Genomic DNA, 27,609 nt, shown 5'->3' with positions numbered 1-27,609 from the left:
AGACTGTCAAGGAAGTGCCCTTCCTTCTCCCAGAAATAGAGTAGGACTTGAGAACTCTAAGTCCAAGTGTGCATGAGGAAATGAAAACTCAGAGAGATGATAAGACTGCCCCAAGGTCACACAGCTTGTTCAGTGGCAGAGATGGAATGTAAATCGTGTCTTCTAACTCAAAGACCTGTGCTTTTCTCAGATTTCATAGATACAACTCTTGTAGAATTTTGGCCATAATCATGATAACATCGTTGAAAGCTTACTATGTGGCAGACACTCTTCTAAGCACTTTGCATGTAATAACATATTTCATCCTCACAAAAGTCTATCAGATCGGAGATGGTATTTTCTCTATTTTTAAAAGGAGGGAACTGAGGCATAGAGAAATTAAATATCTCATCCAAGGTTCCAATGTTAGAAAGTGATAGAGCTTTGATCCAAAAACCTATACTACTAACTTTATGCTACCCAGTCTTCTGACATAAGTTCTCTGCCTCTCTTCCTCTATTTTGCTTTCTATCCTTTGTAAGATAGATTTATTGGTATATGTATTTCTTACATTTGTTTGCTTTTTCTTCACTGTGTTATTTTTTATTTTTTTAAATTTTTGGCTGTGTTGGGTCTTCGTTTCTGTGCGAGGGCTTTCTCCAGTTGCGGCAAGCGGGGGCCACTCTTCATCGCGGTGCGCGGGCCTCTCACTATCGCGGCCTCTCCCGCTGCGGAGCACAGGCTCCAGACGTGCAGGCTCAGTAGTTGTGGCTCACGGGCCCAGTTGCTCCGCGGCATGTGGGATCCTCCCAGACCAGGGCTCGAACCCGTGTCCCCTGCATTGGCAGGCAGACTCTCAACCACTGCACCACCAGAGAAGCCCCACTGTGTTATTTTTAAGGGTGTTTTTCTGCCACGACAGTGAGTTTAGTTGAATAAAGTTCATTGGGTGGGAAATTGTCCCATGGCTAGGCCTCAGTTATTGATGGAATGATTGACCTTATGAAATGTATTTGCTGATGTTCTGGATTACAAAAACAAACAAAGTGAAAAGGAAGAGTTGGAGAGGAGACACAAAGTAAAGACACAGAGACTTCCTGGAGTTTGCCATCCATCTCCACTCTGGGCTTGCTGGGCTCTCAGAAGTTTTCCCAGACCCTTCCGGTTGATCCCAGATTAAGCAGAGTTGTTAAGGGTATTGATCATTAGCTGTGCTGGCTGTTGCTCAAGAATAAGGAAAGATATCTAAAACAAAATAAAATGCAGAGTGCGGTTTTCCCAGTCTCTGCTGGCATGCTCACACTGCTGAAGAGGTTTAGGACTTCTTTTCTTCTAGTAGAGTCAACACATAATTTTTAAGCATTTGCTGTGTGCAGAGCATGATGGCAGGCATTGTTAGGGACCCATGAATGCATTAGTCTTCGTCTGTGCTTAATATCCTTAGGGAGGCAGATATATACTAAGTTTGACAAAAAATTGACTTTGTTGTGTCCCACTAGAGGGTAAATCAAAACACAAAGGGAATGTAGGAGAGGGAGAGGCGAATTTTTGATGGGGGTATGGGAAAGCCATCTTAGTGTGATGGATTTATAAAAAAAAGTAAAACATTATATTTGAACAGGCAGATTTGTGAGAGTTGGGGGAAGAGAATAGAGGGTAATGATTTTCTCAGGAGTCAGGAAACCTGGGTTCTACCTCCATTTCTATAATCCTTACCAGGTGTGTGATCTTAGGCAAATCACTATCTCTCTGAGACTCTGGTTTTTCACCTATAATGTGGGGATATTAAAAAGTAGCTACCCAAGAGGTACAAACTTCCAGTTATAAGATAAGTCCTGGGGATGTAATGTATAGCATAGTGACTACTGTTAATAATGCTGTGTTGTATACTTGAAAGTTGCTAAGAGAATGGATCTTAAAAGCTCTCATCACAAGAAAAATATTGTAACTGTGAGATGGATGTTAATTAAACTTATTGTGGCGATCATTTCACAATATATACATATATCAAGTCATTATGTGGTACACCTTAAACTAATACAATGTTATATATCAATTATATCTCAGTAAAACTGGGGGGAAAAGGACCTACCTCGTAGGTTTGTTGGGAGGATTTTAGCTCAGTATCTGGCACATTGGAGGTTCTCAGTAAATGCTCGAAATGAAGTGCATGCGCGTGTGAGTGTGTGTGTGTGTGTGTGCTTGAGTGTGCATGTGTGTGGTGTTGGGAAAGTGCTTGCTGTTGGACAGGATGGTGGGAGCAGGGAGGTGGGAGGGCTATAGTGATGGTGGGTATGGGTGGGTAGTGTTGAAAAAAACTGGGGAAGGAAGATGTAGTGGGAGAAAAGACTAGAAAGTGAAATAAGAATCAAAGAGTAGAAAATCTTAGATTTTACTCTGTAGGAAACATGGAGCCAACATTGTTTTTCATCAGGTGATTAGAAAGAGCTCTCAGGTCCTGGAAGAAATGACCAACCCCTGTGCTTGGATAGTCCACTATTTACTCGGCACCTATTCAAGTGTGGCAGATTGATACCACTCTCTCAAAAATATTCCCCAATCCCACCCTTTCTCTCTCTCTCTCTCTCTCTCTCTTTTTTAAAAATAATATTACTACTACATTTTAAAAACTTTATTTATTTATTTTTGGCTGCTCATTGCTGCGGGCTTTCTCTAGTTGCCAGGAGCGGGGGCTACTCTCCGTTGAGGTGCATGGGCTTATCGTTGTGGTGGCTTCTCTTGTTGCGGAGCACGGGCTCTAGGCGCACAGGCTGCAGTAGTTGTGGCATGTGGGCTCAGTAGTTGTGGTACATGGGCTCTAGAGCACAGGCTCAATAGGTGTGGTGCACTGGCTTTGTTGCTCCGCGGCACGTGGGATCTTCCCGGACCAGGGCTCGAACCCGTGTCCCCTGCATTGTCAGGTGGATTCTTAACCACTGTGCCACCAGGGAAGTCCCATCTCTCTCTTCTTTAAAGGCTGTCTTTCCCTTGTGTTTTGAGGCCTGGAGGCAAAGGTGATTTGAGCTTTTGAAAAAAACCCAGGAAACTATGTTTCACCCAGTTATGGCCTCCGAACCAGCTCTTCCTAAGGTTCCTCATACATGCTCCCAAAATTAATGGGGTTACGGGGAGAGCTTCATAAGGTTAGCAGAAAATGTCAAACCACATGAGACTTGATTTACTTCCATGGAACTGTCTTTTCTTCCCTGGTACAATACCCTGCAAAATTGTAAAGAAGGTATAGGAGCTATTAAATCAATCCCAGAGGAGCCTTCTTGTTGCCAACCCATTCTCTGGAGATTAGAATCCTGAGGGCAGATTTAGGGAATTGAAATCCGAATCTGTGGAGTTGCCAACGTGTCCTGCCTTGGCCTGCCAAGTTCAAGGCTGAACTTCTGTGAACTTTCTTTGCAACAGTTTGAATCTGCTCCCTTTGTGCCACGCAATGCCAGCTTATGGCACTACTTAATACAGGGTTTCAGGGAACTGTACCAGGCCAGGGAGCTTATTTCAGCCTCGAAGCTTGATGGCCAACGTTAAATCTATGGCACAGGCAATCTTTTCTGATTAAAAAGCCTCTAGGAACTCAATCTAGCACCACTCTTCTTTATTACTGCTCTTCAGAAGAAAGTCTAAGAATTGCACCTATTGTGGGAGTTAAGATTTTGAGTCAATGATTAATGGTACGGTTGCGTGTGTTTTCTTTCCGAATTAACCCATATGACCCATGGCATCTGCACCTTGTGTTAACCATTAGACACACAAATGAGCGCTGTATTTATCTGGGTGGTGGAGTTCTAATGCTCCTTGTTTCACTTTGTAGTGAGAGAAGGGCGTGATCAGTGGGCCTTTTCCATGAGAGCCAGGCTGGGGGCTGCCTTCCTTCCTCTGGTTTGAAGAAGTTCTGTTGGCCTCTGTTTGCTCCCGGACTGATGCTTGTCGCAGCGGGGCCTCCTTTCAGTGTTTCATATAAAAGTCCCTTTGATTGTGTGGCCTGCTAGCGCTTCACTAACCAATCTAGACCCAGCAGAGGCTGTTTTGCACTTCTGATAAAATCAGGCACCTTTCTTTACACGTGTCTGCTTTCCTTACAGCAAGTGTTATTTATTTCCTATTCTTCAAACTCTTTCCATGCTTAATGGGGGAAAAAGGTTGTCTCTGGAGGTACTCTTGCCAAGTTATTAGTTTTAGGTAAATTCAGCTTGAATTTGAGCAAGAAAATACAAACTCTGGCTATCAGTTTTTCTGGAACTCTTCTTCCTGCCAGGAGCAATGTGAGCTCTGCCCCCTCTCTCCCAATTGCTTTCACTGCATTGCCTGAAATTGTGTGTGTGTGTGGTGTGTGTGTGTGTGTGTGTGTGTGTAAGTGCTTGTAATGCTGTGGGGAAGTGGGAAGGAGGGATGAGGGAGGCTTAGTTCATAGTCCTCTGGCTTTGGAGAGGATCACCTTCATATTATTTGTTCCCTTAATAAGAATTGGGTGGCCGGGGGAGAAGGGAGAGAGAGTGAGTTGGGAGGTTAGGATTTACTTTAAGGTCTTTGTTTTATTTCATGGCTTCAATTTGTTTTAAGGGTTGATATTTAATTTATTTTGAGATTCAAATAATATTAAATGAGGATATGGCTTTTTTATGTTTATTGAAAGAGAGCATGACTTTATTTAAATGGAAATGTATTTGACATACAACATTGTGTACATTTAAGATGTACAATGCATTGCTTTGATACATTTATATATTGTAATGTGATTGCTGTTGCAGCCATGGTTTGCCACCTCGATCATGTCACATAATTACCATTTCTTTTCTGTGGTGGGAAATAATTGAGATCTAGTCTCAGCCACCTTGATGATTATAACACAATATTGTTGTCTATATTCACTATACTGTGTGTTAGATCTCCAGGACTTATTTATGTACTAGTTGCCATTGTGTACCCTAAACAACATATTTTCTATTGCCCTACCCTTCAGCCAAGAAAGTAGGAATTTAAAAGGCTGGGGAATATTAGTATAAAGTCTCCTAATATAAAGGGTTCCCTCATGTGAATCCTCTCTGAAGGGAAATCCACTCATATTTTTAATGCCCAGCTCACATGGTTTCCCCCTCTGAGAAATCTGCCTGGACCAACCCAGCCGGGAATCTTTCCTCTTCTAAAAATCCTGCTGGGGCTTCCCTGGTGGCGCAGTGGTTAAGAATCCACCTGCCAATGCAGGGGACACGGGTTCCAGCCCTGGTCTGGGACGATCCCACATGCCATGGAGCAACTAAGCCCGTGCGCCACAACTACTGAGCCCGTGTGCCACAACTACTGAAGCCGGTGCACCTAGAGCCCCTGCTCCACAACAAGAGAAGCCACCGCAATGAGAAACCCGTGCACCACAACGAAGAGTAGCCCCTGCTCGCTGCAACTAGAGAAAGCCCGCGTGCAGCAGCAAAGACCCAACACAGCCAAAAATTAATGAGTGAATGAATTAATTTAAAAAAAAATCCTGCTGCACTTAGTTTGAAGCTTCCTTTAAACAGTGTTTTTCTACTGCTGTTATGTATACACATCTCCAAAGTTTATACGTTTTTGTACTTCTGCATGGATTTTGCACAAAGGTGAGCATATACCAGAACGTATGGATTCAAAAAATATTTATGGCGTAAAAAAAACGATGATCCAAAAATTCTGAGGAAAAAAAAAGAGAAAAAAAAGATAGTGTGGTTAGATGAATATACAGGAAAAAGACATAAATTGTAGAGGACATCTTAGGTATCTGCCAGCCACAGTCTCACCCTACGGCCGCAGAGGACAGAGGAACGCTCTTCCCTCAGTAGGAGGAAAAGAGAGGAGCACACAGTAAGGTCCCAGGGGAGCTGGGGGAGCAGCATGGGGTGGGGGTCCTCCGCCCCTAGGGCTCTCAGTTCTGCAAGGTCTGTTCTCAGTGGCCAGTGTCTTTTGGCTTTTCCTGTCCTATTTACTCTGGGCTCCTCAAAGCCAGATTTTCTAAGTTTGTTGATTCTGAACCCGAAGTTTCAATTTGTCCAGTTTCTTCTGAAAACCTACCAAGAATCTTCTGGACCCTACTGTGGGCTAAGGGTCCACAACTGTGTGCTGCTTCTTAATGCTTCTTTCCTTTTCTATCTCAGACCACTGTATGTGGGGATGGAGGCAAAGGGGACTTGTTATATGTCCATTTTGCATCTATCATCAGGTTCTTACAGCTAGTTGTCTCTTTAACATCTTCCCTTGGATGTCTGGTAGGCATCTTAAACTTCATGTGTCCGAAACCAAACTCTTGACCTTGCCCGGTACCAACCTGCTTCTCTCCTCATTGTCCTATTTCAATACATGTCAGATCCAGCCCCCAGCTGTTCAGGCCTGTTGTCTAACAGTCATCTTGATGCCTCTCTTTCTTTCAAACTCCACATCCAGTACATCATCTGTACCTTCAGAATATGTTCTGAATCCACCTTATCTCCTCTCAGCACCTCTCCCACTCCTATTGGGCTTGGAGCCGCCATCATCTTTTGCCTGGATTATTGCAGTAGCATCTGCCTGGATTCCCTGCTCTGTCCTTGCTCTGCCTCCGAGATCTCCGCAGCTAGAATGAGGGTCAAGTCATGTCATTCCCTGCTCAAAACCTTCCAGTGGTTTCCTCAGAATCTCTTAGAATGCAATCAGAAGCTCTTTCTAGCGCCTGCCAAACCTTGTATGATCTACATACCCACCCTCTTGATTTCATCTCCTATTATTCACCCCTCCACGCAGACCTCCTTGCTGTTTCTTAAACATGCAGGCTGTTTAAGACCCTGCCTCAGGTCGCACTTTCTACTTAGAATGCTCTTTCTCCAGCTATGAAGTCACCTTATCAGAGAGGACATCCCTGTACACTCTACCCAAAACTCTGAAATTTCTTCTTAGTCCTTCACATTTACTACATATACATTTGTCAACTGTGTTATTTTGCCACCCACTTGAATAAAACTATGAAAGCAGAGACTTTCTTTTGTTTGCTCTACCTGGAACTGATCCCAGCACAGAGTAGGAACTCAGTAAATCCTGGCTGGATGAACCCCGTGAGGTGTAGAGAGGAACACTCTGGATGGGTGTTGCAGGATGCTGTGTCCTGCAGCAGCTGTTGGGATCTAAGAAATGAGCAAAAAGGCCACAAAGCATATGGTAGGGCAAACCCAGCTGTGCTGAGTTCTTCTTCTCTCATCCCTACCATGAATGGTTCAGCTGTTTTGTTTTATTTTCTCAAGAGAATGCGGTAACATCCGTGACTAGTCAAGTTAGTTTTTTCTTGGAGTAGGTCAATAACTTATGCCGTTGACATGTCTCTGTGTGTAATATCCTAAAGATCTTTCCCAACTTCCAACTATGTCAGAGTAAATAACTGTTCCATATTTGAGCTTGTTCAGGCACACACATCCTCACTGCTGGCTACAAACGTAACATGACCCGTACTCTCCAGTCAAGAGGCTGACCCTCTATGCTGGGTGCCACTAACAAGATCCAATGTTCTCATGACGTCCCAAACAGCTTTTGCCAATGGTTTAGGAACTCTGATTTGTATTTCCAGTTTTTTTGGATTCTCTTATTTTTTAAAACTACTACAACAACAGCAATAATAATAGTAATTTAAAAAACCCTTAAAGATTATTTCAGAGATTATATTACTAAATATCTAATAGAGTAATATTTCCTAATACCAAATGTTAGGAAATGTTGAATGTATAGCTAGACCTAAAAACTGTATTCTGGTATGAATTTCAGATGGTGGATTCAATGTGCTTACCTAAGTTAGCTTTCTCCCCAAACCCAGCTAAAATGACAGCAAGACTTTTTTTTTTTTTTTAAGAATAAACTCACAAGGACAGGACAGAGAGGGCAGGAGAAGAGACAACAGGAACACAGTTTTGGAAGTTGGACAAAAATGGACCCCTAATAGCTGACTTAGCAGATTGGAAAAAGCTCAAACTGGCAACGAGGAAAGCTGCCAACTAACTTGCAGAAGGCATAGATGTTTCTGGAACTGTCACGAAGGGGGAGCTAATAGAGGCAGTAGGGTGAAACCTATCTGAGAAAGTTTTGGATCTCTGTATCACCTTCCCCCAACGCATCCCTCTGAGGGTCATGCTTACCTGAAGAGTATTTGGAAGTTTATTCTCTGGAAAGACAATCTCCGGTTGGGAGATAACAGGTAGATGGGCACTATGGCCAGAAGAGGAGGATTAAGTGACTATATGCAGACTGAACACTTATCAGTGTTCCCCCCCTCCAAATTGGCAGGGGACAGTTTAAGCAAGGACCCCACGATAGAGGGAAAATGAGCAACAGTTAGACCTCAGTGAAGGAGCCTCTGTAAGCAGCAGGGTCTTGGCCCTTGACAGAATGATAGGCACAATGTTTAACAACCAGCAAGGGCACCAGTCAGTCAGAAAGATACCAGACACACACAACTGGAAAGGCCATACCCAGTCCTGCATTGTCTGGTTGTTCAGGCAGTACACTGCACAAATACTGGCAGTAGCCTGGCCACATCAGAGCACGCAAGCTGAATATCAGTTCTAGTCTTGGGTGATCTGTCCTCATTTCTGATGTGACTTGTGTGCCTTATAGATAGAGCCCAGGAGACCCCCAGAATTATGACTTTTGTGATTGGTTATTCTAAGACTGGGAACACAGCAGGATCACCCTGCTGGTCCCAATTTTTCCCCCTGACATTTCATATTAGTCAATTGATTTTCGACTCATAACTGTTAATGAAATAAGCACAAGAAGCAGTTCCTGCTGGGAAAAGAAAGATAAATATTCCAAGTCTGTCTCCAAATTAGTGTAGTCGAAAAACGATGTTAATTGAAAACAGTTTAACTCAGCAAAACTCACAAGCACAAAGTTCTTTCCAATGTGTTTGCTAAATTAATCATTTTAACATTTCTCCTGCGTTCTTAAAGCAGGATCATTTGCAAATGACTTTGCCACTTTCCATTGCTTTACGGGATGGGGGAGGAAGAGGGGAGAGAGGTAGGTCTAGGATTCTGATACAGTGAGGCATCTAGCCCTCCCCTTCCTTACCTGAGTACTTACTTTGAACTGTCATCTTACGTTAATGAGCTTCAAGCTTGTCTAAGAAAATGCCAGCCTTTCATGTAACAGGGCTAATTTCTTTAAAGTCTGAATTTAGACAAAGTTTTTTAAAAAAATCACAGTTATTAACCTACTGCCTGATCTACCTTTTAAGCCTTCTGGAATCTTGCATTTCAACTGGGTTTTCATCATTTATTGTGGATGAGTGATCCAGAAAGTTAATGTGCTCCCTTTTATACATAGTCTAGTTGTAAATCATTCACTAGTTCCCTAACTGGTCCTTAGGTAGCGAGAGAAGGAAATGCTTTTAGGCCCAAAGCCCCTCCCTTCTGTGCAGTCATTCCCTGCGACCGCCTGGATTTCTACAGAATTTTTGCTCTCTCGGGTCTGGCTACAGACCTGCGCTCTGAGTACGTGTCTTTCGACAGGGGTCAGACCAGCTTGGATGCTGCTACGGGCTCTTTCTTGAGGTGGAGCTGTGGGTGTGGCGTAGCTGCAACCAAAAGTAATTTCATCCTGATGAACCAGATGGTCGGGACTGGTGTCGGCAGGGCGGATCCCTGCTTGCTGTTGCCCAAGCCCAAGGTCAGAGCCTGGAGTCACACTCTTTATCTACGGCTCCTGACCCAGGGTCAGTATGCCAGTAAAGCCGGATGTTTCAGATAGCCCTCGTTATGTGTCTGGACACCGGACTGTGGAACGGGGTTCCACGGATGTTGGTCATCATCTGGCAGTATTAGAGTGTTCAAGTTTGTTTTTTGGAAAAATCTGGAAGGGTTTCGGGTTCATCCCCCAGTGGGTTAAAAAAGGCTTCCCTGAGACAAATGACCTCTTGAATACTCACGTTAGTGTTAGCAGACCAATCTTCTTAGTTCGGATTCCCATTAACCTCCCGGCGGCAATTTAAGTTTTTGTTCCCAGTCAGCCCCTGCCCTTCTCCCAGCAGCGCTGTCCTCTGAACCTGTGCACGTGGCTGAGGCCACTGCTGGGCTTCCACCAGGTGTGTGAGGCCCGCCTGTAAGTCCCTGTCACTTGTCCAGGGCCCTGATCTTGGCTTTCTTGGGGAAGCTCTCACCTGGCCTGGCATGTGTAACCCTGGCGAAAGAGTTACAGAGCTACTCCTGTCAGTTTCCTATACCCCAGCCTGAGATTCAAATTCAGTTTCCGAGTTATTAAGACAGTAAAGATAGGCCCTGTGTGTCTCTGCCAAACACCAGCCGAGGGTGAATCTCCCAAACATCAACCCTCGAAGGAATCTTTCTTCCAAACGATCGAGCTAGTGAGGACCCTCTAGGTCTTACTATTCTGGAAACCTGGTTATTGGTTCAGTCCAATGCATATAAACCCACTTCTATAAAAAGGGCCTGACACTCAGATAGATCTCAGTGCCTTCACTTCCTAGCTGCGTGATCTTGGAGGGATTCTTTAATCATTCTGAGTTTTAAGTTCCTTGTTTGTTAAATGGGGATAATAACATCTACTCTGTAGGGGAGGGTTGTTGGAAGGATTCAGTGAAATAATATGTCAGGAGCGGGTGGAGAGAAAGCATTTAATACATGGAAAAGCTGTTGCTATTAAGTAACATGTGCCATCTATGGACGAGGCACTGGGCACAAAGGTAAAAGTCCTCGCACAGTTTACGGCTCAGGGAGGAAGTTGGACTTATGAACAGATGGCTTCAATAGGGTGGGAGCAGAAAGTTAGAGGCGCACAGATGGCACTAGGGCAGCTGAGTGCAGCTGCGAACCTGGTACTGCTGGAGTTTCTTTGCCTTGTTTTGTAATTGCCTGATAGTGATGTGTTTTCCGGCTAGGTGGAGTCCTGGGTGTAACTAGGTGGGGCAGGTGAGGCCAGAGGCCAGGTGCAGCCTGGGGAAGAGGTTGTGAGGCCCTGCCTTACGCAGCCTACAGGGATGCTATTATTTCCCGCAGAGGCGAGACCCCATTGTCAATGTTGGCAGTGAGGTTCTAGACAGTCCACGGCATTGCCTCATCCCTCTTCCCTCAGTCCGGACTGAATGTGAAAATACCTACAGTTGCACCTGTGGCTGAAAAGTTCTTTCTCATCTTTCCCCAGATGTTCCCCAGATGTGCACTCTGCTCATTGTGGCTGTAGTCACGGAAGCTGCCTTGCTGTCATCTCTACTGCTCACTGGCACCTTTTACCACTAGCTGTTTTTGTGGAGGCTCAAGCTGTTAATGACTTGAAGTTCTCAGAAAAATTCAAACCCTGGGCCCAACGAAGGGCATGGTGAAAATGGACGTGATGAATTTCCTTAAGTGTTCGGTGACTCTTGGATTTGACCATGAACTCAGCAGCCTGGCCTTGGAGCTGTGTATAGTCTGGCTCTCCTGATCTTCCCATTGACTCTCTCCACAGTTCAGATTCCATTCCATTCAGCCTCTATACCTTAGTTCCTTCTATTTGAAGTGTTCTCTTTTTCTTGACTCCCTCAGATTGGATACAGTGCTTCTCTTTTTTGAAACCACTCCAGCAAAATTTTGGCACTCCTCTCAAAATATTTTACTTGTGTTGTCTTTAATTACAGTTATGTAAATACTCATCCTTTCCATGAGATGGTAAGCTAGTAAGTTGAGAGTAGGAAGCATGCCTTCTCCCCTTTGTACGTAGGATGTGCTCAATAAATATTTATTGAACTAAAGGAAATTAAAAAAACATGATTAAACACCTACAGGGCACCAGATGGTGACTGGAGAGGCCTCTAAGCCACAGTCCCAGTTTTCATAAGTCTTCATGACTCGAGCTGGTCTTGGGTTATAAACATTAAATTCATTTGGAGCCTTCAGAGTATTTAGTGCTTGCCCTTGCTGTGGCTAATGTTAACTTTAGAAATTGATAACGAGCAATAGAAAATAAGGTGTCTGTGGGTAGCAGTGATTAACAATATCCTCTGTAGAAGGGCTGGTGTTGGGTATCTGGGGTTTCTGCAGGTATGTTATATGATGGGTAAATCAGTAATTTCAGTTCAGACTGCTTTCCCCACCTGACAAGTCATTCTACAAATACCTTGGATGGATCAATGAAACTCATCACCTATAGGGTGTCTTAGATTTCAATTCAAGAGCAAGAAAAATACCAGAGGGTAGGTTTGGAATATAACTCTGTATGGGACTGGATTAGTCAGTTTTTATTGCGATAGTGTTGTGTAACAAACAACCTCAAGATCTTGATGGCCTTCAATAACAAATATATGTTATTTGTTCATGTAGCATGTCAGTAGCTGTGAGTTGTGCTGTGGTTTAGGGCTGCCCCCATATTATCTTCTTATTTTGGGACCTGGGCTGAAGGAACAGCCCCCATTGGCCTGCAATGTTCCCATATTGGAGGATAGGTGTTCAAGACAGCCGGCAGATGTTTGGAATGCCTCTTCAAGGCTTCACTTGAGATTGGGATGTCATCACTTTGGCCCACATTCTATTGGCCAAAGTATTTTACATGGCCAAGTCCCCAATGAATGGGGCAGAACTTGGGGGAGAGGAGAGAGCAAAATAAATGTTTGCTAAATTATAATCTAGTCGACCACAAGGACACTTAGAAGATTTTTATTCCTTCTGCTGGTGGAGGTGTAAACTCCTGGGAGAGAGAGACCAATTACCTTGCTCTTTGCCAGGCACATCGACACTCGGCACATGTTTGTTGAATGAATAATTGAACTGTCATGGCTCAGTTTAACTAGGTGCATGGTCTTTCTCCATTTGCATCTGTTTTTCATGGAGAAAGTCATTCCTTTTAGAAACACAGACCAGACGGGCGTTGTATGTCATTAGAAGCTCTAATCCTATGTTTGCTGCTATCCTTGCAGTGATGCTATCAGGAGGGCAGAACCTGTGGACGGAGTCATCCTGGGGAGGACCAGCGAGTGAGAGGATGTAAAGAGGTGGCTTGGGTTGTTCCCCACCCACTGCCACACCCAGCGTGGGACCAGCAGTAGATGGAAAGTAAATAGGAGGTTCCGCCTGGTGAGGCTTCCCCCACCCAATAAGAAGGATGGGTGTGCCTTGCTGAGGGAAGCTCTTTATATAAAAGTTTAAACTTACAATGTGGGTAGTTGGGGAGGGGCTATTTCTGCTGCAGAAGCTTGCTTATTTCAAGAGAACTTACAGCCGGATTGCTTTAACTAGTGCGGTGGGGAAGGCAAGAAGGCTGGAATTTGGAGTTTGGAATCCAGCAAGGCTGTGCTGGAGCCCGAGCTCTGCTCCTCGCTGTGTGGCCTTGGGCAAGTCACTGCACCTCTCTCAGCCTCAGTTTCCTCGACTGCAAACTGGGCAGAATGATAATACTTCTTTCAAGGGCTCCTGTAAGGATTAAATTAGCTGATGTATATAAAGTTCTCAGTACGGTGCCTCATATGTAGAAAACATAGTAGTTGGAAGCTACTATTACTATTGCTATCAGCATCACCATCATGATTTTGAACACATTGTCCGAATTTCAAATGTTATAAACTTTCTTTAAACACAAATCCTCAGGAAAATATTTTTCAAAGCAAGGAATTCCTACAGCTCTTTTAAGGAAGAGTGAGAGGGAAAAATACGGGGAAGGAAAGGAGAAAAGGCAGAAGAAGAGAGTAGAGAAGAAAGAAAAGGATGAGGATTGGTTTTTTGGGGTGTCTGAAGAAGAGACACTAGTAAGGAATTGTCTGGAAAAAGAACTCTTGGGGTTTGGAAGCAGGTGGGGAGGAGGAGGGAGTCCAGAGCTCATGCTGGGAGTTGGGCTTCAAGGGACCAGAACCAAGAAAGGGGCCGCTCCTTAAGGCAGCTTGGGATAAGGAAAGCCAGGGACGAGCTCTTAATACATCAGACTCGCCAGAAGGAGGCAAGAGACCCAAACCTGGAAGGTCTAGGAGAAACACCAGTTTCACAGGCCCAGGGGTGACGGTAGGGGCAGCTGAGTCCGAGCTTCAGTCCCCAGAACAAATGGGTTGGGAGTGAGACCAGGTCAGGAAGAAGGAAGGGGGCGCTGGGGTGATGGCTGCGGCCTCTCGGGACACGTACACCTTGCCAAACAGGCTGGGGCGGGGCGGGTGCGCGAGGATGGACAGGCGTGGGAAGAGCAGAGGCAGGGCAGGGGCATGATGGTGACAGCACTGGTGCTGCCGCGACAGGACCGATCAGCCTCACGGGTGCTCAGGGCGAACCTTTGTTTACAAGGAAACTGAGGCTCTCCCTCAGTTTACCTCTCTGTCTTCTCGTACTTCTGGGACTGAAGTTCTTTTAGGGTGTGATGAAATGTTGAATAGAAACCCCCTGAAGGAAGGGGCACTGGCCTTCAGCAAGTTAGAGCATAGAACAAAAGGCACCTCTTTTTGCAGGAAGCAATTTCTCCGCAGAACATCCAGGGTTACTGGTCTCACGGTCCAGCTTATTCTCACGGCCCTGAGCATGTGTGTCTGTCCCAGACGCGTGCTGGCCGTCTAGCTTAGTGTCTGGTGCATAGCAGGTGCTCAGAAGATATTTGTTAAATGAATAAATGGAAACTGCTGGAACAACTGAAATAGCTCTTGTTAAGAGAATTTCAAAGTTTTCTTTTGTATTAAAAAAAATGTGAGAACTCCAAAAGAGCTAAATGTGTATGGATCTGAGAGAAGGATGAGAGGTTCAGTTCCAGAAGGGATTTGGCGTCATTGCAATCTGTCTGAAAGCAGAGGTGATGGACCTCGGCCATGTCCAGCCCAGTCCCGTAGTAGCCTTATCCAAGGCCTGGCCATGTTACATGGTATGTCAGTCAGGGTCCCAGTAGAGAACAGATGGCCCTCTCATACTGGGTAAATTGAGGAGAATTTAATAGAGACTATTTACAAGGGATGGGCAAGGTGTAGGGAAACCACAGGGTTTGGGTTGGGAGACTGAGGGTGGTACAGTAGGGCTGTTACCACTCTTAGGAGGGAAAGAGCAAGGAGAGGGTGTGGGTGGGAACCCTGGAGAGAGCTGTTTAAAGAGGGCTCCCTGACCTCGGTGGAAGCACTGGGCATCAGCACTAAGGGAGGAAGCTGAGTGAGTAGATAACCTGACATCAAATGCTCCTGCCCTCCTTCCCCTGCAGTGCTCCCAGGTGGCTGGACCCAACTGGATGCCAGAGGGCTGTGGAGTCTCTTGAGGCAGCCCTTACAGGTCAGCCTCCTGGGTACAGAGCAAGCTGGAGAAGGGTGGGGCTTGGAGATGGAAAGGTACATGGAGGAGTTCCAGCCCAGAGGACCATTTAAGAGCCTGGCGAAAATAAAATGTGAGGTGGAGTCTTCAAGTGTCTGGGTGTGGTCACTACTTAAGGCAATGTGTGGTCTGACCATGAAGTCCAGCTCCTTCAGCCAAAGTGTGGTCACATGAAAATTAGAAAAGACGGACGTGTCACGAAACACAGGGATGACATTGACACAGGGTGGAGCCCCGGGTGGGACCAGGGAGGTCAGCTTAGGTGTTGCCCATTTAATCTTTATTAATGATCCATAAGATACAAACATCTTGATGAAATTGGCCAGGGTGACCAAATTACAAGGTGTTATAAACTCTAGCAGAAACAAACTAATGAAAGACTTACCAGTGGAAAATGCCTCTGGATTTAAAAGACGGGATTTGGGGCTTCCCTGGTGGCACAGTGGTTAAGAATCCTCCTGCCAATGCAGGGCACACGGGTTCGAGCCCTGGTACGGGAAGATCCCACATGCCGCGGAGCAACTAAGCCCGTGAGCCACAACTACTGAGCCTGCACTCTAGAGCCCACGAGCCACAACTACTGAGCCCGCGCGCCTAGAGCCCGTGCTCTGCAACAAGAGAAGCCACCGCAATGAGAAGCCCGCGCACCGCAACGAAGAGTAGCCCCTGTTCGCCGCAACTAGAGAAAGCCCGCGTGCAGCAACAAGGACCCAACTCAGCCAAAAAAAAATAAAAAAGACAGGATTTGGGGAAGTGAGATTTGGGGACTCTGGGGGCAGCATGTTTTAAAGAGTACACATCCACTAGGAGGCAGAAGACGGGAAGGCAAGACTCAGCAACCGTAACTAAGGGTGAAACAGGCTGCAGGAAATGCTAACCTCCTGGGGACTTCTGGTAGAAGGAAAAATCTGTGTTGGCTGATTCATTGCAGCATAAACGTACTTGTAGTTTGGCAATCATGAGTTTAACGATAATAATTGTTTTAAATAATTAAAAACCATTTAATTAACTAGGAACTCGCACAGAGCTGAGTCCAGTAGAGTCATATGTGCTGATGGAGGCCTCTCATAACACTTAAAAGATTAACTCCTGTGGAATAAAAATAAAAATTGTTTCAAGCTTTTTACATACCCTTTGACCCAGAATTCTACTTCAAGGAATTTTTTTTTTTTTTTTTTTTGGATTAACTCTGTGCCCATTCTTTCTTTTTTTTGAATTAATTAACTAATTTATTTATGGCTGTGTTGGGTCTTCGTTTCTGTGCGAGGGCTTTCTCTAGTTGCGGCAAGCGGGGGCCACTCTTCATCGCGGTGCGCGGGCCTCTCACTATCGCGGCCTCTCTTGTTGCGGAGCACAGACTCCAGACGCGCAGGCTCAGTAATTGTGGCTCACGGGCCCAGTTGCTCCGCAGCATGTGGGATCTTCCCAAACCAGGGCTCGAACCCGTGTCCCCTGCATTGGCAGGCAGATTCTCAACCACTGCGCCACCATGGAAGCCCTACTTCAAGGAATTTATCTTAAATAATCAGGGCAATTCTTGGAGCTATAGGTATAAGGATGTTCACTGTAGAGTTTGTTATAATGGCTCCAAATGAGAAACAACCTATATATTCAATGGTAAGGAATTGGTGAAAGAAATTTTGCTAGATATGAATAGATGTTATAGGGGAATTTGAATGACATTGGAATATATCCAATGTGTGGTTTACAGAGGGAAAAACAGACTATCACTTTGATCCCATTTTGGTTACACACACACATACACATACACATACACACAGAAAGAAGACTGGAAAGATGTCTGTGAAATGATTGAACATGATTAACTCTAAAAAAGGTAAATGAATATATGTAAGATATATAAGAATAACTCCACCTTTTTTTTTCTTATCCAAACTACCTCAATTTCTACAGTAGACATGCATTACTTTATGGTGTGAAAGCAATTTTTTTTTTTTTTGCTCATCTAATGAAATATGGTTTTTCTCCTAAGAACACATTAAAAATATGTATAATTTTAAAAAATCCTCCACTTTCTATTCTTCCTATGTCTCATTTGCAGCGATGAAAATCCATTTGGTAACTCATCCCAACAAATTTTCAGTGTCCTCTTTCAGAACATTTTTCAAAATCAAATAAATTTTACTGTAATAATAAACCCTACTTTTTCCACCTAAACCTCTCAATGTATTTCTAGAATTTAGGAGGACATGTTGTATTTTCTCCTTGGGGGGGGGGTTATTTTATTTTATATTTTATTTTTTAAACCCACAGAGAGGACTTTCTTGCCTCTCCTGCACCTGTTAACTCTGGCGTCACACCCAGATCAGTAAGGTAGGTTAGAGATGGATGTGCAGAGGTACTTAGAGGAGGTTGGATAAAGAATTGAGAGAGCACGAAGGAGGTCATGTGTATTTTATGTGACATTGAAGACTATATCTAAAAACCAATGGAAGATCATGAATTACTGAACCTCAAGGAGGAAATAGCATTTGGCTTATGAACTATTTATTACTTGGCTTGGAATAAAAATGATACCAAAGCCAATTATAGGAGGGGGATGGAGTTCGGGTGAATCTAATAATAGATTGTTAGACTGAAAAGAATTATAGAAATCGTTAGTCAGACATGCCAGAGGCTCATTCTAGTATCAAATATAAAAGTAAAAACTTGGCACACGTCAAAACTTCTAACAGAAGGGATTTTTCAAAGTAATTTTTAATAAACCCCAACAGTGGAATACAATGCATCCCTTAAAATGAGGTTACAGAGGCATATCCTTCAGCCCTTGCAGGTGGCTTCTAAGGACCCTCCTCAGGTTTGCAGGAAACAATTTATAAACCTCAAGATCCTCTGAGCTCTAAAATATGATGATTTCATGGATCTAGGATTCCTTATTCTCCCAAAGGGCCTAATTTAAGAGAAATAATAGGACCGAGATGTAATTTGCATTTCAGGAAGTAAGGAAGAAATGTTTTTTCCCTCCATTTATAAAAATTTATTTAGCACCTACTCTATGCCAGGGCTTGTGTCAGGTGGTAGAGATAATGAGATGAAGAAGACATAATCTTCTCCTTTAAGGGGTTCACATTCAAGTGGAGGAAACAGATCCTGAAACAGACAATGATAATAAAGCGAGGCAAGTTCTTTATCAAGTGGTAAAATCTCACAGACAGTAATATTTACATATTTACTGAGGAAGATAAGGACCTTGAGTATGACTTAAGAAAAGGGATATTTAAACCATGGCTTGAAAGACAAGTGAAAATTTAACAGTCAAAAAAAAAAAGGAGTGTGTGTGTGTGTGTGTGTGTGTGTGTGTGTGTGTGTGTAGTCCTGAAGGTCAATGCACTCATTGGCAGGATTGAAAAAGTCATGGCATATTTTTGGTATATTCTTTGGTAAAGTGTCAAATCTTTTACCTACTTTTTCTTAGGTTATTTTGTTAATACTTAGTTTGAGAGATCTGTATATACTTTTTGGAGTCAAGTCCTTTGTCAGAAATATGTACTGCAAATATTTTCTCCCTGTCTCTGGCTTGCCTTTTCATTAATGGTATATTTTGAGGAACAAAAGTTTTAAATTATGATGAAGTTCAATTTCTTCCTCTATGACTCATACTTTTGTGTACTATCTAATAAATCTTTGCCTACATTAGGACTGCAAGGATCTTATCCCATGTTTTCTTCTAGAAGTTTTATATTTTTAGTGTCTAATAGCATTTCCAGTTAATTTGGAGATATGGTGTGATTATAGGTCAATGTTCATTTTTTTCCATATGACGATTCAGCTGTTCCAGCATTATATGTTTGAAATACTATTCTTTCCACCATAGGAAATCAATTGTTGAAAATTAATTGACCGTATCTGTGTAGGCTGATTTATCCACCCCCTATTCTGTTGCATTGATCTACATGCCTATTCTTATGCCAATACCAGGCTCTCTTGATTACTGTAGCTTTTCAGTAAGTCTTAAAATCTTGTACTGTAAGCCTCCAACTTTGTTCTTTTTAAAAATTGTCTTTGATATTCTATGTATTTTGTATTTCCCTGCATTTTATAATTAGCTTGTTAACCCCTACCAAAAATGGCAGCTGGAATACAGATTAACATATGTTGAATCCATAGACCAATTTGGAGGGAACTGATAACTTAACACTTTTGAATCATTCAATTCATGAATGTGGTATATGTCTACATTTGTTTAGTTTCTCTTTCTTTGCTTTTTCTCAGTGAAGGTTTGTAAGTCTCATTGCACCAGTCATACGGGGTCATGCTGTCTGCACAAAAGAGACAATTTTACTTCTTCCTTTCCATTCTTAATGCATTTCCTTCCTTCCTTCTCTCCTTCCTTCCTTCCTTCTTTCCTTCCCTCCTTCCACCCTTCCTTCCCTCCTCCCTCCCTTCCTTCCCTCCTCCCTTCCTTCCTTCCTTCCCTCCTCCGTTCCTTCCTTCCTTCCTTCCTTCTTTCCTTCCCTCCTTCCTTCCTTCCCTCCTTCCTTCCTTCCCTCCTTCCTTCCTTCCTTCCTTCCCTCCTTCCATCCTTCCTTTCTTCCTTCCCCTCTTTTTCTTTCTCTTTGCCTTATTACACTGGCTAAGATCTCCAATACAATGTTGAATAAGTAGTAAAAGTGGGTATACTTGCTTTATTCCTGATCTTAAAGGGAAAACATTTAGCAAATGGCCTGACACATGGAAGCTGTCAGAGAGTGCCCCAGGGCTCCAAAAGATCTTTGAGATGGGCAGCAAACCCAGCCACTCTTCACTTCTTCACTGCTGACTTTGCTCCAGTATCAGCTCTCCACTGAACCCTCCCAATAGCTTCCTGACTGCCTCCCTCCCACTCTGCCTCCCTGTCCCAGCCACACTCCCAATTCTATTCTCCAGACAGCAGTGGCATTACCCTTTTAAGACTCAAGTCAAACACAGCCATGGGGGCTCCTCCTCTTTCTCCCCCTCGCCCCTACCTCCCCCACATCCCTATTTAATGCAGTGTGTCTTGATTCTCCTTCCACAAGAGTGACAGGCTTGCTCTTTCCACAAGTCCTGGAAGATTGATGGGCCTTGATTCTTCTCTCTTAGCTCCTTCTGAAGCCTGGGATTAAGCTAACCGGGCTCAACAGTGTCGCTGACAGGGGTCCTTAGAGCCTCTGAACGTCTGCGTCTTGGTGACCAAGTGTAGAAAAGTCCAGGAAGGCTGGTGGGTTTGCCAAGTCTCAGAAGACAGACATTCCCTGGAGCCTCTCACTGGAAACCCTAAGTAATAAGAGTGCTTCCTAAGGGGAGACATAATGACTTTTTATCTTTCTTGCAAGTTTTTACTTAGAGACTCCATCACAGACGCTTCGTGTTAAATGGTACAGGAATTCCATTAGAGGAGGGAGCAAGTGGGGAACTCCTTGGCCAGAAGACTATGTTCAACCAGTTTGACATTTGTAATAATGTCTTTGCCCCTGAAGACTGTATCTCTCATCCCGTAGCTTCTGGTGAAAAGGATTTCAAAAAAGGCAGGGAGGGCCTGTCACTCAGGCTTTATCAATCGCTCGGGCCATCAGTCAGTCAGCAAAATCTTCCCTGGGTACCTATCATTCCCTCGCATTTGTGGAAAGCACTTTCAGATGCTTTGTCTCATTTCTTCTTCTCAGCTCCCGTGTGAGGTGGGCAGGACAGATGTCACTCTCAGACGATAAGTAATCTGAGTCCTTAGAGGCTGGGTGGCATGAGATCACAAGGCTAGACAGTGACAGAGCTGGGGCTGAAACATGGATTTCCTGATCGTCATCTACTCTGTTCTCTACTCCCAGGTTGTGTCTCTAAATCCAGCCTGGGATTGAAGGTGAGGTACAGATGCCATGTGCTTGGCCAGTAGACACTTCTCTATAATGATTTGTGCTTTGAGGTCGCTGCAGATGCTATCTTAAAAAGACTTTCTGACTCAGAGCAAAGTCAGCTATGACAGGAGAAGCCTGTGGCGTTAGATGTGACCACCACCTGCTGCAGAGAGAGGATGGGAAAGAGGACAAGGAGGGCTCAACAGCAGTGGTGGTGGTGGTGGTATAAAGGGAGACCCCCTCCAGGGCTTTGCTTACTTCTCAGGCTGCTGGAGCTCTCGGAGCTGTTAATCTTGGCTCCTTTTTAATCACTAAGTTCTCTTTTAAAGAGTTGTTTCCCCGGCTCCTCCTCCCCCTTCCGCCTCTCTTGGAGAGCTCTTAAAAGCAGACTTTAAACTAAATAAACACCCGAGTGAAACAAGCCAGGGCCGTCAGATGTGAAGGATGCAGCCAGTAAGGTAGGGGCACCCAGCGGTCTTGGGCAGTTGTATGTGTGTGTGTGTGCGTGTGTGTGTGTGTGTGTGTGAGCACTGACATGGGATGGGCCGATGGGGCCCCCACAGCCCTTTGCCTCTCTCTCCTTTGGCCTATTTCCTGGGCCTTTTTCATGAGTCTTTTAAGCAACGTCCGTCTGCCTTGGTAGAGGAGCTGATGCTTGCCTTAATCTTGCTTTGTTTTCATCTGTACCTGCCTGCCGGCCTTCCTGCTGTTTCTTCCTCCCTTCTTCCCTTTTCCACTCCTTCCCTTCCTTTGTTTCTTTTTTCAGTAGAGTAGATCTTTCTGTGATCTTAGAAGATGTACATATGTATGATGGATAGGAGAAGCATGGACCATGAAACATGGGTTTAATTTAAACCTCTCAGAACTCAGATCCCCATGTATAATATGGGGTTAACTATGGTAACCCCACTGATGGTTGGGAAGATTAAATGGGAGAACACATGTTGAACACTTGGAACAGTGCCTAACACACAATAAAGACTCGATATTGTAAAATGTTAGCATTACTGAAGGATCTTCTGTTAACGAGCCAATGGGGCCAGCAGCAGTGTGTTCTGCTTTGCATTCTGGATCGACGTTGACCTCTGAAGACCAGGCTTTATGACAGTATATAAGTACCATTTTCTGTTTGGCCCATTTTTTGCTTATCTGACTAGAAAACTGTTGGACCACATAAAAGATTTTCACAAGATCCCTAAACCTAATGGAGGACAGAGAGACACCTGAACAGATCTGGAGCTCAACAGCTGGTCCTACCTACAGTTGGGACTGGGCCACTGGAAAGATGAGAGTACTGGTTCTGCTTTTTGTGACGATTTTGTGACTGGGTAGATTAATGAATCTTTCTGGGTTTCCGTTTCTTAAACAATGAAATAAGGATAATTAGCTCCCTTACAGGATTTTGTGAGGGCCAATGAGCTGAGGTCTGAAAAAGTACTTAAAACTCCAAAGGTAGATGGATTGGAGTTGAACTGCTGAGTCTCCAACAGAAGGAAAGAACCTCGGGGAAAATCATAGAAATTTAGAGCTGGACTAAGCTTGACATGTATAGTCCTCCTGGGGTAATTCACAGATGAGAAAACAGGACCGAAACAGGAGGTGACATACCCACGGTAACAGCTGTTTAGTGACAGAGCTGACAATGGGGTCTCAGGGTGTGCTCCTTCACTAGGCCACATTGAAGGGCACAAAGGGAGTACAGATCCCAGTGCAATCCCACTGATAGACTTCCCATGGGCAGCTCGCAGGGAACCCATTCTGATTCTTTGGGTATGGGAAGCCAGGTTTGAATTCTAGCCCTGCCCACCTACTTTTTTTTTTTTTTTTTAACCATTCTGTTAGTATTGACAACTGCATGCGGTCAGGTGACCACCATAATTGAGACAGAACATTTCCATCACTCCACAAAAATTCCTTCATGCCTGTGTGTAATCAACCCCTCTCTTTGGCTCACCCCAGCAACTACTGGTCTGTTTTTTGTCTCTATAACATTTTGCCTTTTTCAGATCATCATATGTCCTAGTTCATTCAGGGCTGTTATAACAAATATACCATGAACTAGGTAGCTTAAAAAGAACAGAAATTTGTTTCTCACAGTTCAAGAGACTGAGAAGCCCAAGATCAAGTCACTAGCAGATTCAGTGTCTGGTGAGAGCCTACTTCCTGGTTCATAGATGGCCGGCATTTTGCTGTGTCCTCATCTGGCAGAAAGGGCAAGGGAGCTGAGGTCTCCTTTATAAGGGCACTAATCCCATTCATGAGAGCTCCACCCTCATGACCTAATCACCTCCCAAAGGCTCCACCTCCAAATACCATCACATTGGGGGTTTGGATTTAACATGAACTTTGGGGACAAAAACATTCAGCTTATGGCATCATATAAATGGAAAATACACTGTGTAGTCTTTTGAATCTGACTTTAGTCATCTAGCATAATGGGTGTGATATTTATCCATGTTGTTGCATGTATCAGAGGAGTTGGTCTCTTTTTATTTGTGAATAGTTCTCCATTGTATGGATGTATCACAGTTTGTTTAACCATATACCAGGTAGTAGATATTGGGCTGTTTTAAGTTTTTCTGTATTAAAAATAAAGCCACTATGAGTATTCACATACTTAGCTTTCTTTTCTCTAGGATAAATACCTAAGAGTGAAATTCCTGGGTCATATGGCAAGTATATTGTAAGTAAATTTATTAGGAACTGCCAAACTCTTTTTTTAAATGCTGTACATTTTGCACTCCTGCCAGTAATGTAGGAGAGTTCTACTTGCTCTGCATCCTCACTAGCACTTGATATTGACCATTACTTTTTCCATTCTAAGATGTGTGAAGTGGTATCTCACCATAGTTTTTCATTTCCTTTACTACTAATGATGTTGAGCACCTTTTCACGTGCTTATTTTCCATTTGTACGTCCTTTTAGCAGTGTTGGTTCAAATCATTTGTCCACTTTTAAAAATTGGGCTTCTGTTTTCTTATTATGGGTTTTTGAGAATTATTTATATAGTCTGGATATAAATCCTTTATTTTTTTTCTCTCGCCTAATTTCACTGGCTAGAACTTTCAGTAGAATGTTGAATAGAAGTAGTGAGAGTGGACATCCTTGTCTTTTTCCTAATCTTAGGGAGAAAACATTGGATATCTCATTATTATATATGATGTTAGCTGTAGGTTTTTCATAGCTGCTTCTTATCAAGTTGAGGAGGTTTCTAGTTTCTGAGAATTTTTGTCAGGAATGAGTGTTGGAGTTAATAAAATGTTTTTCCTAAGTCTATGGAGATGCTCATATGGTTTTCGTTTTTGTTAATGTGGTGAATTTCAAATGTTAGACGAATCTTGCCTTCCTGGGCTAAACTCTACTAAGTTATGATGTTTTTATATTGTTGGAATTGATTTGCTAAAATTTGTCTAGAATTTTTGTATCTATCTTGGTCTGTAGTTTTCTTAAAATATATTTGTCTTGTTTTTGTATCAGAGTAAGGCTGACCTTATAGAATAAGTTTGGAAATATTTCCTCTTCAATTTTCTGCAAAAGAAAAAAAAATTGGCATTTTTCTTCCTTAAATATTTGGTAGAATTCCAGTGAAGCCATATGGACTTGGAGTTTCCTTTGTGGGAAGACTCTTAAACTAAAAATTCAGTTTCATTAATAGAGATAGGGCTATTGAGGTTATATTTGGTGAGTTTGGGGAATTTGTGTTTTTAAAGGAATTGGTCCATTTTAGTCAAGCTATCAAATTTATTGACATAGTTTTTCATAATATTCTATTTTCCTTTTAATGTCTGTAGGATTTATAAGAGAAGAGATATCACTTTTCTTATTCCTGATATTGGTAATTTGCATCGTCTTTCTTTTTTTAAACCTGTACAAAATGGTTAATTAATTTATTTTTTATACACTTTTTATTAACTTCAAGAAAATAATTTTTGTTTCCTTGCAGTCCTTCTTTATTTTAAGTTACTACCTGTTATTCTCATCCTAGGAGACTTTTTATTTCATTTTGATGCTATTTTATCTGTTGTTTCTCTCCGTGGACTTTGTGTTTCTCATTTGCTGAGGTTGCTCCATCTCACGTCCTACTAGGAGTATTTACATGCTTCCTAAATTTTTCAGACACCCTCTTGCTGAATTTTCTGGATGTTTTTCCCTTTCCACTCTTGAACACTATTTTTAGGGGGGTGTCATTTTACTTCTCTTAGAAAAGTCACACTCTTTCTTAAGTTGACGTTTCTCAATAGCAGGATGAGCAGAATTCTCTCTGCACAGGTGGGGCTGGCTGTGTTGTCTCTTTTTGTCTTGATCAGTGCAGCTAGATGTTTATAAATTTCATCGATCTTTATGAAGAATCAGTTGTTGGTTTCATTAATTTCTGATCTTACCTTTATCATTTCCTTCCTTCTGCTTGCTTTGGGTTTAATTTGCTCTTCTTTTTATAATTTCTTAAGATGAACACTTAGATAATTGATTTCCATCCTTTTATAACTAATATAATCATTTAATCTTATACCTTTGTTTCTAATCTCTGCTTTGGTTGCATCCTACAAATTTTTATACACTTTATTTTTATTTCCACTCAACTCAAAATATTTTCTAAGGCTCCTTGTGAAATCCTCTCTGATCTACTTCTATTTAGAAGCATGCTGTTTAATTTCCAAATATTTGGGGATTTTCCTCGTGTATTTCTGATATTGATTTCTAATTTAATTCCATTGTGGTCTTAGAAATCTTTTGCATGATTTCAATTAAAAATTTTGTTGATTCTTTAAAAATTATTTTAGCTTGGTTTATGTTATTAACTAGTTAATTATTATTATTGCAAATGACCTTATATTCTCTTTCTTAAAGGTATGAAGTGAGCAGATACTGGCCAAATAATTTATACACATAGGTATTTTGCTATGTTTGTATCAATTAATATAAAAACCATAAAATACACCCATTTTAAAATCATATCTTGTAAACCTTTAGAAATAAATGTTACATAAAAAATAAATAAAATAAAAAAATAATAAAAATTTTGTTGAAATGTGTTTTATGGCCAAGTACATTGTTTACCTTGGTGAATGTTCCATGTGTACTTGAAAAGAATGTCTATTCTGACATTTTGGAGTCTTCTACAAATGTCAATTAGGTTAACTTGGTTGATAGTATTATTCAGGTCTTCTTTAGCCTTACTGATTTTCTGTCTGCTTATTCTATTGATACTAGGGAGGAGTGTTGGACGCTTCAACTGTAATTGAAGATCTGTCTATTTCTCTTTCCTGTTCTATTAATATTTGTTCCACACATTTTGAAGCTCTGTTGTTAGATGCACACACATTTAGGATTGTTATGTCTCCCTGGTAAATTGATACCCCTCACGATTCTGTAGTGTTCCTCGTTTATCCCTGATAATATTCCTTGCTCTGAAGTCTGTGTTTCACAGAGTTTTTTTGCAACCAGAAGGTATCAAGACCCAGCTGTAGGGGTTACCAACAGCAATACTTCAAAATCTTTCTCTCTGTTCCTGTTTCCACGATGAGACCTTCTCAAGCATTGCCTGGGCACCCAAGCCCTCTGAGGAAGATGAACTAAAAAGAAGCAGGTTGAATGTTGATTTTGTGGCTCTTACGAGCTAAATGCTGAGATATTTCAGTAATGATCTGGCTCCAGCCGTGGGATACTTATAGTGAGAGATGGCAACGTGGATGATGAGTGTTGCCAGGCAGGCAGGACAACAAGCAGTATTTGGGCATCCAGTAGCCAGGTGTCCTGCAGTTCCTCAACTGCTTATCACAGTCAGCCGCAGACAGATGAGAAGATGCAGGAGAATGTGGAATTTCCACTCTTGGCTGGAAATCCCCCAGCCCAGGGAAAGTGGCAGGCAGCCCTTAGGGATTTGAGAGGGCTGTGTATATGGTGGGTATGGGGGTTTAGGTTTTTGAAGAGTGAGATGGGGAGAAGGATTTGAACACCAGTCACTGGGGGAGGAAGAACAAGCTAAAACAACCTTATGTATTATGTGGGCCCTTTTTCTTTAATATTATTAATTTTAAATCTTTATCACCATGTCTGGAACTTAATAAAATCTCATTAAGAATTTGTTGAGTGAATAAATGTCTAAACTTGAGAATAAAAGGCTATCTTATCTCTATTTATATATATGTCATATATATATATCTATATTTATCTCAGTACTGTGACCGTGTCCTTTTCTTTCACGGTTATGTATTAGTCAGCTATTGCTGTGATAATAGTGCATAACAAACAACTCTAAAAACCTTGGTGGTTTACAACATCAAGATCTTTGAGTCATGAGTCTGTGGGTTGACTGGGTGGCTTTATTTTAGTTTGAGTTCAAGTCTGCTCCCTAAGTCTCTTGTGAGATCAGCAGCTACCAGGTCATGGTGGATTCAGAAAATTAAGAGGCCAAACCAAGCTGGAAAAGTACATTTAAAACCTCTGATTGCATAATATCTCCTAATATTTCATTAGCCAAAGCAAGTCATAGAGCTCAAAGTTAGACAGGGAGATATATATATTGTTATATATAGTGTTTGTTATACACT

Source organism: Balaenoptera acutorostrata, chromosome 5 (assembly GCF_949987535.1).
Source record: "Balaenoptera acutorostrata chromosome 5, mBalAcu1.1, whole genome shotgun sequence".
Classification (NCBI taxonomy): Eukaryota; Metazoa; Chordata; class Mammalia; order Artiodactyla; family Balaenopteridae; genus Balaenoptera; species Balaenoptera acutorostrata.
The sequence above is the reverse complement of the archived record's forward strand: the minus strand, read 5'-3'. Positions refer to the sequence as shown.